The sequence below is a fragment of the Pyrus communis genome, chromosome 9 (assembly GCF_041283825.1).
Source record: "Pyrus communis isolate YQ-2024b chromosome 9, ASM4128382v1, whole genome shotgun sequence".
Classification (NCBI taxonomy): Eukaryota; Viridiplantae; Streptophyta; class Magnoliopsida; order Rosales; family Rosaceae; genus Pyrus; species Pyrus communis.
In genome coordinates, this window is record NC_142573.1 from 2271627 (window position 1) to 2286337 (window position 14711).

Here is a 14711-nt window from a genome sequence, read left to right on the forward strand (position 1 = left end):
AAATCCAAACCTTCTACCTGAGTGTATCCTTGAGCCACGAGACGAGCTTTATTTCTCGTGATGATGCCATGTTCATCAGTTTTGTTCCGAAACACCCACTTTGTTCCTATAACATTTGTTTCTTGGGGTCGGGGAACAAGGTACCATACATCATTGTGAACAAATTGATTGAGTTCCTCTTGCATGGCCATAATCCAGTCATCATCTAAAAGAGCTTCCTTGGCATTTTTTGGCTCAATCTTTGATATGTAGCACGTAAAGTTTACTACAGCAGTAGTTTTACTTCTTGTCAACATTTGATCTTCTACGTCACCAATGATGTCTGACTTGGAATGATCTTTTTGCACTTGCTTGTGTCCTTTCCTCAAAACTTTTGTTGAGTCAATATTTTGGTGCACTTCTCCCTGAGTAGCGGATAACCCATCAATTGATTTGCTTTGAAAGAATTCTTCATCTGAGGCAGGTGGTTCAACATTTAAGAGAGAGTCATTCACAATGACATTAATGGACTCCATAACATGTTGTGTTCTCTTGTTGAACACCCTGTATGCTCTACTTGTGAGAGAGTATCCTAGAAAAATTCCAATATCACTTCTTGAATCAAATTTTGCTAACATTTCTCTATCTCTGTAAATGTAGCATATACTACCGAATACTTGCAGATGCTTAACATTTGGCTTCTTCCCTTTCCAGATCTCATAAGGTGTGCATTTTGTACCGGGTCTAAGATAGACTCTATTTACCGTATAGCACGCAGTGCTAACTGCTTCAGCCCAGAAATGCTTTGCCAAATGAGCGCTTGTTAGCATGACACGACTCATGTCAAGTAAAACACGATTCTTTCTTTCCACAACTCCGTTTTGTTGAGGAGTAATTGGAGCAGAAAAGTTGTGATCAATACCTTTTTCATCACAAAACTTAGAAAACGATATGTTTTCAAATTCAGTTCCGTGATCAGTTCTGAGTTTTACCACACGATCATTTGAATCAACTCTATCATTTTGAATTTTATTCAACAAACCAAAGAATGCAGTGAACGCATCAGATTTCTCTCGCAAGAAGGCAACCCAAGTAAAGCGTGAGAAATCATCCACCAAGACAAGTATGTATTTTTTTCCCCCAATGCTTTCGGTTTGTACTGGTCCAACCAAGTCCATGTGCATCAGTTCTAAAGGCCGTGAAGTTGAGATGTAATTTGTGGATTTGTGTGCACTCTTTGTTTGCTTTCCCACTTGACATTCTCCACAAATTCCAAGTTCTCCAGTCAACATCGGTAAGCCCCTCACATACTCTTTCTTGGAAAGCTTGATCAAATCCTTACAGTTCATGTGACCTAATCGTTTATGCCATAAATCCAAAATATCATCAGTTGCCTTATTGCATATCTCAGGCACATGTAACTCATTTGCATTCACACAATAACAATTGTCCTTAGACCTTTTTCCTTCAAAACTGTCAATCTCTTTAGCAACCTTTACACTACATTTCAATTTATTGAAAAGTACTTCAGCATCATCATTGTCACAAATTTGACTAATGCTAATTAGGTTAGCTTTAAGCCCATCCACTAACATGACATTTTTTAAGCATGGAATTCCTAGTGTTTTGATTTCTCCTTTTCCAACGATCCTTGCTCGTTTTCCATCTCCAAATGTGACTGCTCCATTTTTACAATCCTCTGTGAAAGATGTGAACCATCTTTTGTCTCCAGTCATGTGCCTTGAGCAACCACTATCTAGATACCAAGTATCAGACTGACAAGATGAGAGAGCAGTGAAGGCCACCAAGCATGTAAAATTGTCTTCCTCAGATGAAGGTGACACCTTATCCAATAGACAAATTTGAGTCTCTTTTCTTCTCCATACTTGCTTTAAGTTTGGAGTAAGGAAGTTAGGCATTATTTTTGAAATCCTATTCATTCCCTTTGGGTGAGCAACAAATCTCCCTTTGAGATTTGATTTTTCAGAAATCCAAGAAGTTTTAGTCTTATTTTCCTTTCGAAGCTTGTAACACCTAGGTCTGATATGTCCTATTTTTTCACAGAAGTGACAAATAGGAATAAAAGTTTTTGACCTAATGAACTTCTTTGTAGTGATACACGAATTTCTAAAAGGTTCATCACTACTCACTTTCATGCTAGGTTCTTGTAACGCTTTAACAAACTTGGTAACAGAAGTGGACGAACTTCCAGTTATATCAAAACCTAGACCACTTTTGTCACCTGAAATCTTTCCATAGCTCAACATTTTGTCAATTTTGCTTGAGCCAATGCTAAACTCTTCAACTTTCTTCTTTATGTTACTTAATTCATTTTCAAGACCTTTGTTGTCTGATGCTAGCATATGTAACTTCTCCAACATTGACTCTCGTAGCTTTTCTGCATGTTCCATTTGAGATTGATGCTCGATTTCTGCTTCATTCTTCTCACTTTCAAGCTGCACGAGTTTATTTTTCAGTTCTTCATTTTCCTTCTTCACTTTCATGGTGATATCATACAGTGCAGTGTACTTTTGTAAGACTTCTACGGAATCAGGCTCTTCAACTTCCGAATCATCCGTCTCATATCCATCAAAAGTTCCAAAAAATGCAACCACTTCCTCATCATCTTCAGATGCCGTGTCTTTCTCTGAATCACTGTCGCTCCACGTGGAAGTTAAAGCCTTGTTCTTTTCATCTTTCAGCCTTTTAAGAGTATTGGCACATTCATGAGCATGATGTCCATACCCTTGACACTCGAAACACTTATCTTTGTCATTCCAACTTTTCTTTTCACCAAGTTTGACAGACTTAGATGTATTTCCATGAGAACCATCTCTAGAACGAGGGACTTTGGAGTTTGAATCAAAATTGTTTCGATTTTCACGTCCCCTAGAACTTCTAAGTTTCAAAAATTTCCTAGCTTGTTTGGTAAGAAGAGCAAATTCATCTTGAGTCAAGGTTTCAAATGGATCCTCATTCATTTTTTCATTATTGACTTTAAAGGCAACATTTTTCCCTTTCTTGCCTTCTGTAAAGTCGGACTCATATGTTTGTAATGATCCAATCAATTGTTCCAACTTGTAAGTGTTCAAATCTTTCGATTCTTCTATAGCTGTCCTTTTTGCATGAAACCTTGAAGGAAGAGATCTTAGAATTTTCTTAACAACCCTATGCTCTGGAATGCTATCACCAAGATTGTGACAACCATTGACAATTACACTAAGCTTAGCATAGAAGTCAGAAAAACTCTCATCATCTAGCATTTTGATATTTTCAAATTTTGTGATGAGATTTTGAAGTTTGGATTCTTTGATAGTAGAGTTACCTTCATGAGTAACTTCAAGAATATCCCAAGCTTCTTTCGCCGTTATGCATTTACTAATGTAGTTAAATTGCTCAGGCGAAACGGCAGTGAACAACGCATTCAGTGCCCTTTGATTGAACGTGCTAGAGCTGCGTTCTTCTTCGCTCCATTCCCTTCTAGGCTTAAGCGACGACATGGTTACCGAAGACTGTCCTTCGTCTTTGGTTTCTTTAACTGTTGGAGGTTCCCAACCTTCTTCAACCGCAAGCCATACTCTGTTGTCAAGCGCCCAAAGAAATGATTTCATCTTTGCTTTCCATGCAGCATAGTTGTCACCATCAAAATGTGGTGGATGAGAAACTGAACCCATAGCACGATTCATCCTAGACTACCCACGGATCTCACTAGATATTTTTAGTGACCTGCTCTGGTGCCAAATGAAAGTCCTAGGATGGATACTAACTTAATCTATAAATGACAACTTAATGCTAAAGCAAATTATGGTTTCGATTAATCAGTTATGCTAAATTAATCCTACACAAATATTCAACATGAATATAAAAATCACACACATGATGTAGGATTTAACGAGGCAAAACCCACCACTGGGAAAATCCTCGGGCTACCAAGCCAGGAAGCACTAAGAAAGAAAGAATACATAAAGACTTACAAAACTCATCAACTAGACACTCATACCAGTTGGCAGCTTTGTCTCCGCGCTTTGCTACTCGATCTTTCTTCAGTCCTCGAGTTGAAGTGGCACGGTACTAACGCGACCGTCAATCACCTTTCCCTCGAACTTTGCACAATGCTAACTCGATCATGCAGAATGTTTATATGATGAAGTGTTTGTTTGGAAAACAATCAATTACGAAAATCACAAGGCTCATTTCCATAATTGATATTCAATTTAAAACCTCAAAGAAAAAAACAGCATGAAAAATAATATCTTCTCTTAAAAAAACCATGCTGTTGGAACCATAAGCAAACAACAGTATTTCAATTATTTTTCCACGCACACGAAAAACCCAACTGATGTTTCTTCAAAAATCCTTTTCAATAAAATCAGTTTCTATGCAAAAAAAATGGTTCAAACCCGAGCACGTCCATGACTTCTCATATATATACTAAAAAGCACGACACCCCCTTCTTATCTGATGCATAGACGTTTAGTCAAAGATTACAATACAATCCATATTGATCAATAACTCTACCAACACCCAAACACGTTTTGATAACACGGTTTGAAAAGTCTCAATACCACCAGATTAGTCCTAATGCAATTAGACTATTTTGCATGCTTTAAAATCTCGAATATAAAGGAATAAGATATTTTAAAGAGATAAACCACACAATGGTTAAGAGTCCTATCTCAAAAACAATAACATGAGATATAGATGAATGTAGTTGGATGTATGCATGCAAACGTACCTGAATATTTATCGCGTGTAGGTAACATCTTTGCATCGAAAGTGTGAGAACCCTTCCTAGACTTAAACTATTACAATTGAAAATGATAACAAGTCTAAGCTATTACAGACTCAGGCATTATGTCAGGGATTGCCAATTTACCCTAACAACATTTACACAGCCAAACTCTATACTTTTTATCAGTTGCTAGTGGGAAATATAAACCTTTAATTAAGTGAACATGTCAGCCAAAAAATTGACAGGATCAGAGCAAAAGAAAGCAACTAAAAGGTCTAACTTATGTGGTTGAGCACCATGGGTTAACAAATACCCATCTAACCACAAACCTTTTTCCCCCATCCAAATTTTAATGTTAATTAAGAGATATAAGGAAATGGTAGGCCTTGAAGACCACCTAGATTGTTACATCAGCACAGAAGCCGCCAAGCTACCACTAAAAACTAAGGTATCAGCATCCATGCCCGTTTAGCCTAACAGCGATAAGTGAAATATACACCATGAATGTGGCAAAGACCATTTAATAATATATCAATGTAACAAAACTTGTTGTATCTCGTTTTATACAGTGGTGAATTTGCATCCTTAACTACTGATTAGTTTCGTATCTCCTAGGTTCAAATCAAATTTTATTTTCTAGTGATGTAGCTGTGACAACAGGGACTAAAAGTTGGGTACAAAGCTATAACTCAAATCTGGTATAATGGACTCAACCTGTGAAAATGCATCAAACAAACGATAAGTTTCAGAACATCAATCTTCACATCATCCTCTACATTTGACCAAAGATAAACGCACAAATTTCCAAACAAAGCAAAGAAATTGGAATTTGGTCATCAAAACTAACTAACGAATCATATTGAGACATCTTTGCTTGGTGTGTGGCAATGCTCTAACCCACCATGGGTTTTAAATTATTCTATCCAATTTCAGTGATGAGATTTCACTGGCAGTTGACGACCAGTCATTTATACTTGATGATGTTCTCAATGACCATTTGGATAAAGCTGTTAAATGTGTTTTGGAATCGCACACCCTGTGAAGGCATCGACACTAGGCCACGTCCCTAGAAACGGGCCGTAAAAAAGCATACTCATACCTCCCTTACCCGTTCCCTTTCTTCCAAGTTAGGTTGCCTTGCTGGATTATGGCCAAGTGATAAATCTACCGGATGAGTTGAGACTTGGTTATTTTAACCTTGTTCTTGCCATTGCTGACGGTGACCTATTAGAGCATCAGAGAGCCACAAGTAATGACTTCACTGATACTGCCTTAGTTCAAACTAAGCTATTAAGGCAAGAGAAACTAAGGTTGAGACATGACTTGCAAACTGTGTGCAAGTGCACGTGAGTGCAAGGCTCATGGAGACAAAATCGCAATAGAGAAAATAGGAGAAATAGATCATCAAACGTCATATCAATAACTGAGATTGAATAGAATGGGGTGTCATTGTTGTGCTCAACTTGGATACCGGTATATACATGCTCTGACAGTTGGTACGTACATATTTCCAAAGATATAAGCAAGTTTATTGGAATATACATACATACATACATACATTCATTCATACATACATACATACATACATACATACATATATATATATATATATACGGCGGTTACTAAATAAGAAAACAATTTCATCCCTTTTAGATCTTATATATATATATATATATATATATAAGCATTCGTTAAACTTCAATGGATGCTTAGTTATCTCAGCCTTGACATTAATGAACAGATACAAATACGCACACTAAATAGAAAGAAACTCAGTTCCAATATAAGCATCAGAGCTTCACAATATAAATAAAAAAAGGTAGATAGCTAAATAGACTTTGAACAAAAATGATGGCGTATAATTATATACCTCAAAACAGCATGGAACCAACTTCTTCCTTGAATGATCCAAATTTATAAAATCTGCAAACATTGTAGATCTATTAGCAACTTAGAGACTTTCAAATTTGAAGAGCAAATCTAAAGAAATTTTAGCTAAATGACCAAAGACAGACCAAAAAAAAAAAAGAAAAAGGAAATTTACAAATATGATGAATTACAAAACACACCTACTGAAAAATCTCACGTTTGTAAAGACTGGAAGTTTTTGCATGTTAAACCGTCTTAACCACTAACATTACCTCTTGTTATTACTCAAGCTATTATTCATCTATTTCATTGCTAACCCAAGCCCTAAAGGTGGAAGCTAAAGGTGGAAGCACCTGAAGTCAATGCTTCAAGAGGTAAAAAGCAAGCATCAGTCTTCCTAAATTTTGATGCGTAAGATATATATTTGGTAATGGACTGATCCTTTTATGAGCATGTTTATTTACTAAACTTCGATGGTAATAAATTTGGCTTTAAGTTTACTCATGCCACAACCTCGGTAACTACTGCATTTTATTTTGTCGACCCTTTTCAACTTGATATACAACCTCTCCTTTCCCCTCTCTCCCTTATTTATGATTTTAAATCTTGAGTTATGCACCGATCATACCTTGGATGCCCTTGGTTAAGATATTTAAATTTTAATCTTTATGGTAGTTTAGGTGTGCACCGGTGCAAAAAGTGAACAACAATCAAGACTGGCAGCGAGGAAGGTATTTGTTAAATACTCACATATTGGTATTAACATAGCAAAAATGTGACATCCCACATCGCCCAGGGGAGTGATCCTTAAATGTATATTCCCATCTCTACCTAGCACGAGGCCTTTTGGGAGCTCACTGGCTTCGGGTTCCGTAGGAACTCCGAAGTTAAGCGAGAAGGGGGCTAGAGCAATCCCATGATGGGTGACCCACTGGGAAGTTGCTCGTGAGTTCCCAAAAACAAAATCGTGAGGGAATGGTAAGCCCAAAGCGGACAATATCGTGCTACGGTGGTGGAGCGGGCCCGGGAAGTGATCCGCCCCGGGCCGGGATGTGACATTTGGTATCAGAGCCTAACCCTGGCCGCGAGTGTGCCGACGAGGACGTCGGGCCCCTAAGGGGGGTGGATTGTGACATCCCACATCGCCCAGGGGAGTGATCCTTAAATGTATATTCCCATCTCTACCTAGCACGAGGCCTTTTGGGAGCTCATTGGCTTCGGGTTCTATCGGAACTCGGAAGTTAAGCGAGAAGAGGGCTAGAGCAATCCCATGATGGGTGACCCACTGGGAAGTTGCTCGTGAGTTCCCAAAAACAAAACCGTGAGGGCATGGTCGGGGCCCAAAGCGGACAATATCGTGCTACGGTGGTGGAGTGGGCCCGGGAAGTGGTCCGCCCCGGGCCGGGATGTGACAAAAAAAGATAGTGATATATGTGAGTTTTCGTAAGTTTTGACTTGATTTTAGGCATTTTAAGTCTAGGGCATAGTGATAATGGGTAAGAATCAACTAAAAACTAAAGGAGAATTAAAAGTATTAAACACAAAATATTACATGGCAATGAGAATATATAAACACACACAAAATATTACCTTCCAAAACATTGTATTACCTTCCAAAACATTGTCCTCTCAGAAAGACCTTGAAATCCCCACAAAGTTGTCCAATTTCCACCAGAATTCAGCTTCTTACAGTGTTATATTCCTTCTGGGTAAACCACACAAACCAAAACACCAATCAAATGAAGTAGCTTTAAACATAGGCAACTTATGAGATCTTATCAGATAAAATAATCGAAACAGAGAAACGAGCAACTATATTACTCGGCAAAGATATATTGCTCAGTAAAAATAAATAGAGTAGATAATTTATTTGCACTGAATTCCCAAGTGCTATTAAACTATCAATGATCAGAAGATAGCTAATGGTGAAAAATAAGCCTAACCTATTTGAAATGAAATGAAGGGCTATACTGAAATGAAAGCCTACCAGGTGCAAATAGAAACAAACTATATAGTTGGGCCTTGTACATGGTTAGATCCTTGGTGTCCAGGAATTATGCTTTAAGGTAGACTAATCAAATGATTACGCTTACAACTATAATGTTGTTTGAATTTTTAAAAACTGTTAATTGATTGAAAAACCACACCATTTAGAGAACCAGTGGAGATCAGAATAACTATGAAATACTATAGAGGCAAATGAACAGCCATTAATATAATTTTTTTCTCAGCATGGCAACAACAATCAGAAAAAGAAAAGGATAAAATCTATGAGATAAATTTAAAGTCTATTTGAAAAGTTCTATATATTTGTTTGTCAAACTCAGTGATCAAACTGCACACTCATGAGTTCCAAAAAGAAAATAAAACGAAGAACTGAAATCATTGACAATTTCAAGCAATATAGCAGCTATTATTAAGATCCAAAACGAAATCTGGAAAGTATGGGGAAATAGTATAAGTAACTAAAACTCTGAGGATTTTAGCTGTACTTCCACCCTTGAAATAGATTTAGCAAGCACTGGGTTAAATTGACAAAAACATTGAAATTGAAATGCACAGAAGCAAAGGAAATTTAAAAAACCTTAAACCAAATGATAGCCTGGAAATGGAAGCCAATGTGAACTGTTTTTAATCATTCAGGTTCAAATGATTGGCAGGAGAAAGGGCCATTCTTTGAATCAAAATGATATAAAACAGAACATAATTTAGGTGTTCAAATCACCCAAACTGAGAAAAGCAAATTACGAAAAGAAATTGACAAAAATAATTAAATTGAATGCACAGAACAAAACAAATTGAGAAAAACACTTAAATTTCTTTATGCACAGAAGCAAAGGCAAGCACAAAACCTTAAACCAAACCACAGCCTGGAAATGTCAGAGCTTCAAAGCATAGACATACTCTAAATCTAATCTAATTAAAGCTAATCAAATGAAATTAAAGCTAAGTAAAACAAATAAGAACTTGGAAATAGAAAAGCAGCGTAATAAATAATGAAAAGGCTAAGATTGAAGTTGGATTCATCCTTTACCAAATAAATGTAAAAATGTTTAAAAATTGTCGAATCTTAGGATTATCTTTCATGACACAGAACTTCGGAAACACAATTGACCACTTTCTCATTCTGAGATCATTTGAATGGCCACATTACATCATTGAAAACATATGCAAAACATTATTTGGCATTGGGTCAGGTAGGTTGGAGAAAAGTTATGATGGATGCATGGTATTATAAAATAAAAATAATAAAATCACAGATAATCGAAGCAGGAAGCAATAATTGACAAATTGGTTATTGTTGCTTTTATGGACATTCCTACATAATATATATATATATATATATATATATACACCTGATTGTATATATATTCATTAATGGTGATTCCACAAATCCAAATAAAAATCCAAGCAAAAGAACACAGCCTGTTTCTCTTCACCTCTTTTTTTCCTTTGTCTTCCACCCCCTTCTGTCCTACTTCTCTCTGCTTCTTCCCCCCTCCCACCCCCCAAGCCCCAAGCAATTAAGGATAATTTAAATAATCATATAATTAATCCAAATTCTCAATTGTACACACAAACCATGTACTTATTCATTAAGACAAACCGTATACACTAACAATACACAACATACCACACAAAAGGCACAAATCAAATAAGTATACAATACATTCAAAATAAGATTGTCAGAATAAGAAAAACGGATGATAACTAAAATTAGCACAAAGCAAATGAGGTGTACAACCCTCCAACTTTCTAAATTGACTAAGTCAAAAAACTTTGTAGCAGAAACATGGAGAAGGGATGGAACAAAGAGATCCATTGTGGTGATGTAATAGTCTGTGATGCATGGTAAGTCGAGTTAAATGAAAAAAAAATATCATTTCTTAAAACAACAAATAGACATCTAAACCTACTGTACATATTGGTTGTTGGAAAGTTTCAAACACAGTATAGAGATTTGTATTATAATTTAGTTTGTATAAAAGTTAACAAAACTTAACAAAATTTTAAAATGGATAGACAAATACCTCAGTAATGGTTGATTTGGTGGCTGTTGTGTGAATGAATGGTTTGATATGTATGCTTGTGTTGGATCTACATGCATATGAAAAATAAAATTAAAAAGTGCATCACACAAATACAGAAGCAACCAAGAAATGGAAAAACAACCTAGCAACATAGAGATATTCGAATGATGTGAAATGGAAAAAGAACGTTTGAGAGATTTTGAGCATGCTGCTCTCTCCTCCAGAGAGCGTCTTCTCTGTTCTTCGTTCGACGCCCTCTCTCTCTGCGATTTGGGTTTCCCATCGTTTCGAATTCTTTGCGAAGGTACAATCTTTCTTCCTCTGCAACTTCTTCCCATTGTTTCGAATATTGTAAGCATGTATGCAGCGGCAGTCCTGTTGTTCTTCATCTACTTCGGGGTGTGTATTCAATTAGGATTTTTAGAGAGTTTCAGGGAATTTAAATCTATAGAATTTGAGAGAGTTTGAGAGGAAAAAAAAAAAATGAATTCCCAGAGATTTTGAGTGAATTAATTATAACTTCCAGAGAATTCACATGAATTGTAAAATAATTCTTTACATGGGGTTAGAGAATTGCAGAGAATTTGATCAACAATTTCCTTCTCTTTACAAGCCAAAATTTTCATCCTACTAATACCAAATCGCAATACCAAGTTCATATCCAATGTTTTCAACTAGCTAAATGCGTATGTGATTGATAGAGATTGTTGGTTTATAGTTCAATATGAGAATTGCAGAGATTCTGGCTTTTGTTTGTACTATTGATGGCAGTACAAGCAATAGTTCAAGTGCTAAATGGGTTAATGGTTATTATACATGATGATCATATTGAACGTCCATTGGCTTGACGACCTATTAGTAGAACTGGATACGATTATATTAACAAGGTATTGAATGAGGATCCTCAAGAATTTCGAGTGCTATATAGGATGTATCCGGATGTTTTCTTAAAGCTATGTGATGTCCTTATGGAAAAGACGCATTTGAAGGGTACAAGATTTATTTGTATTGAAGAAATGGTTGCTACATTTCTACTCACTATTAGTCAAAATTCTCGATATTGCCAAACTCGGGACACATTTCAGCTGTCAAATTTACAACAAGAAAAAATTTCAAAAACATTTTGAAGACCTTGAACACAATTGCACCAAATTTGATGGTCCAACCTGGATCCACGGTGCCAACTAAAATAAAAGAAAGTACAAGATTTTACCCTTATTTTAAGGCTAGTAATTAGTACTTATCTTAACCATGTCCTGATTAAACTGGTTTCATAAGCATATTAGTAGCTATGTATTAATTCTTATAATTATTGTAGGATTGTGTTGGAGCTATTGATGGAACACATCTACCAGCAATGGTATCAGGACCCGAAGTAGCTAGCTATCGTTATCGTCATGGTAAAATATCACAAAATGTATTAGCTGCTTATAACTTTGATTTGGAATTCATATATATTCTTAGCGGATGGGAGAGTTCAGCTTATGACTCCAAACTATTACATGATGTTGTATCAAGGAGGAACAGACTTAAAGTGCCAGAAGGTTTGTATTCATTCATTTATTTATTTATTTACACTAGGATGTACCATAAATAATAACTTTATGTGTTTTAATTTTAGGTAAATTTTTTCTAGTGGATTGTGGATTTGCAAATTGTCATCAATTTTTAGCTCTGTTTCGAGGTGTTCGATATCATCTCCAAGATTTTGCTGGTAACGATCGTGACCCCGTAAATGCGAATGAGTTGTTCAATCTTCGACATGTTTTCTTGAGAAACGTAGTGGAGATGATATTTGGTGTATTTAAATCTCGATTCACAATTTTTAAGTATGCACCTCCATTTCCAATTAAAACACAAGCAGAGTTAGTGTTAGCTTATGTAGGGTTGCACAACTTTCTTCGCAAGAAGTGTCGTTATGATGAATTTCCAATTGAACCAGAAGATGATGAATCTGAAGATGAAGAAAATGATGATGAACTAGGTAATCAAACTCAAGAGCAACAACGACAGATTGCTAATGCATGGAGAGCTGACATAGCTACAAATATGTGGACAGATGCTGTGAGTGATAGCATTCAAAGATGAGAAATAGAGAATTAATTGTTTTTACGGATTGGAGTATGCAATTTAAATCCATTGCTTCTTCCGTACAAACACATGGAGAGCAGCGATATAACCTCGGACTTCGCAAGACGTAAGTTGCTTAATGTGTGTATGAAATTACATGGCACGGTGACAACTAATGTGGAAGTAGGGCCAACTTGGGTTAAGGTTGTATATCTATATAGACTTGTCAGTCTGTTATTCTTCATGCATTGTTGCATTTGTTTCCAATCAACTTAAGCTTTAAGGACAATTGGATATCAACATGGTTGAACGCTGGATAAATCTTTTTGCTTTGAGTAGTTATGTTTTGACACTAATCGATCGGGTTCCTCTTTCACTTTGATAGCAAGTTGAAAACATTGCATATGAACTTGGTATTGCGATTTGGTATTAGTAGGATGAAAATTTTGGCTTGTAAAGAGAAGGAAATTGTTTATCAAATTCTCTGCAATTCTCTAACCCCATGTAAAGAATTCTCTTACAATTCATGTGAATTGTTTATCAAAACTGCCATTCGTCCCTCACCCATCCCCTCCTCACCATCTCTATGCGTAACCCGTTAACCCTAAAGAATACACACACCCATGTTTTCCGCTCTGTATCTCTCTCCCTGCCCATCTATCTCTCTAAAATGGGAGAAAATCCCATAGATCCTGGCAGAGCACCTACCTAAATCTCTCTCTCACTCAGTCCAAACCTGTAGCTCCCATCTCTCTCCAATTTGTCAGGCCCTGTGTCTCCCTCCTTTGTGGTCGCTTTGTCCCCCTCTCTCCGCTCGCAAGAGGTACACCCAGCTGTCTTCGAGTAAAAAATGGGAGCGATTGTCTCTCTCTAATTTGTCAGGCGTGATGTCCCCCTCCCTTCTTTCTTGCCGAGTCAAACATGAAATGCAACCAACAGCTGAAAGAAGGTTTTTAAGCCTGAGTGACAATTTTGTAAATTAAGTGAAAGTGGGTTAAAAGCATCCGAGTGGCAATATTGTAAATAAATTGAAACGTGGTCCAAAACACTGTTCACATGAATAGTGCCAATTTCCCCTCCTACTTTAGACTAAAGTAATTAGAATATCAAATATCAATTGATTAAAAAAACACTCTTGAACATATTACAAGAATTAATTGGCATATAAAGTATACTTTGATATAATTAAAAAAGGAAAAAAATGTTAATGATTTTAAATTCGAGGAGGTGAACCATCATAGAGTGGCTTAGTGGTTGGACAAATTTTAGGTCCGTATATCATATGACGCATTCTAAGTTTATTTTTAGCACTAAAGAAAACACACGATGGTAATTAGGTGGAGGTTGAAATGCCTTAATGAGTTTTTTCCGCTCTTGAAAAGGTAGATTGTCATAACAAAGCCACAAACTGATTCCTTTGTTACAAAAAATGAGAAGTTCGAGGAGGTGATTAGTAGTTGAAGACTGGAACTAAGATGGATACAATGCAACATGATCTTCTTCGGATTCTTTTGGTGAGGATTTTGGAAATTTGTGGATCGTGTCCATTCATCGTACGGTTAATTTTTATCAAGTACTATTTGTATTTAATTTTAAATAAAAATATTTAAAATAATTTATGATCGCACAATAAACAATGAACGAATATGATTTATGAATTTTCAAAATCTTCACAAAGAAAATCTGGCGAAAAACCGGAATAATCATTATCCATAATATCATGGAGAAGTCGTCGAAAAGAGGAATTAAACTCGGGTGAAAAGAGACAAAAATACTGAATGAACTAATTTAACACCGTGAAGACCGACTGACCTACCTAATGCACTATGCATGAGTATGATGATTAATTCTTCTACTATTTGAGTTGATTAAATAAGATTAGTTAGACATTTGATTTGATATCCACTTGGCAACAATTAATTTCATAATAATTCATATCATATACTAACACAATATTATATTGCACAACTTCTTGTGTAAACCACACTTCACCAATATTAAAACCAAACAAAGAAAAATAAATTCTAAAA

At 36.2% G+C, this 14711-nt stretch overlaps 1 pseudogene; it reads left to right on the forward strand.

Annotated features, from left to right (window-relative positions):
• The first annotated feature begins 10968 nt into the window (after positions 1-10968).
• Positions 10969-11848, forward strand: LOC148694023 (uncharacterized; annotated as a pseudogene).
• Positions 11849-14711: the final 2863 nt, after the last annotated feature.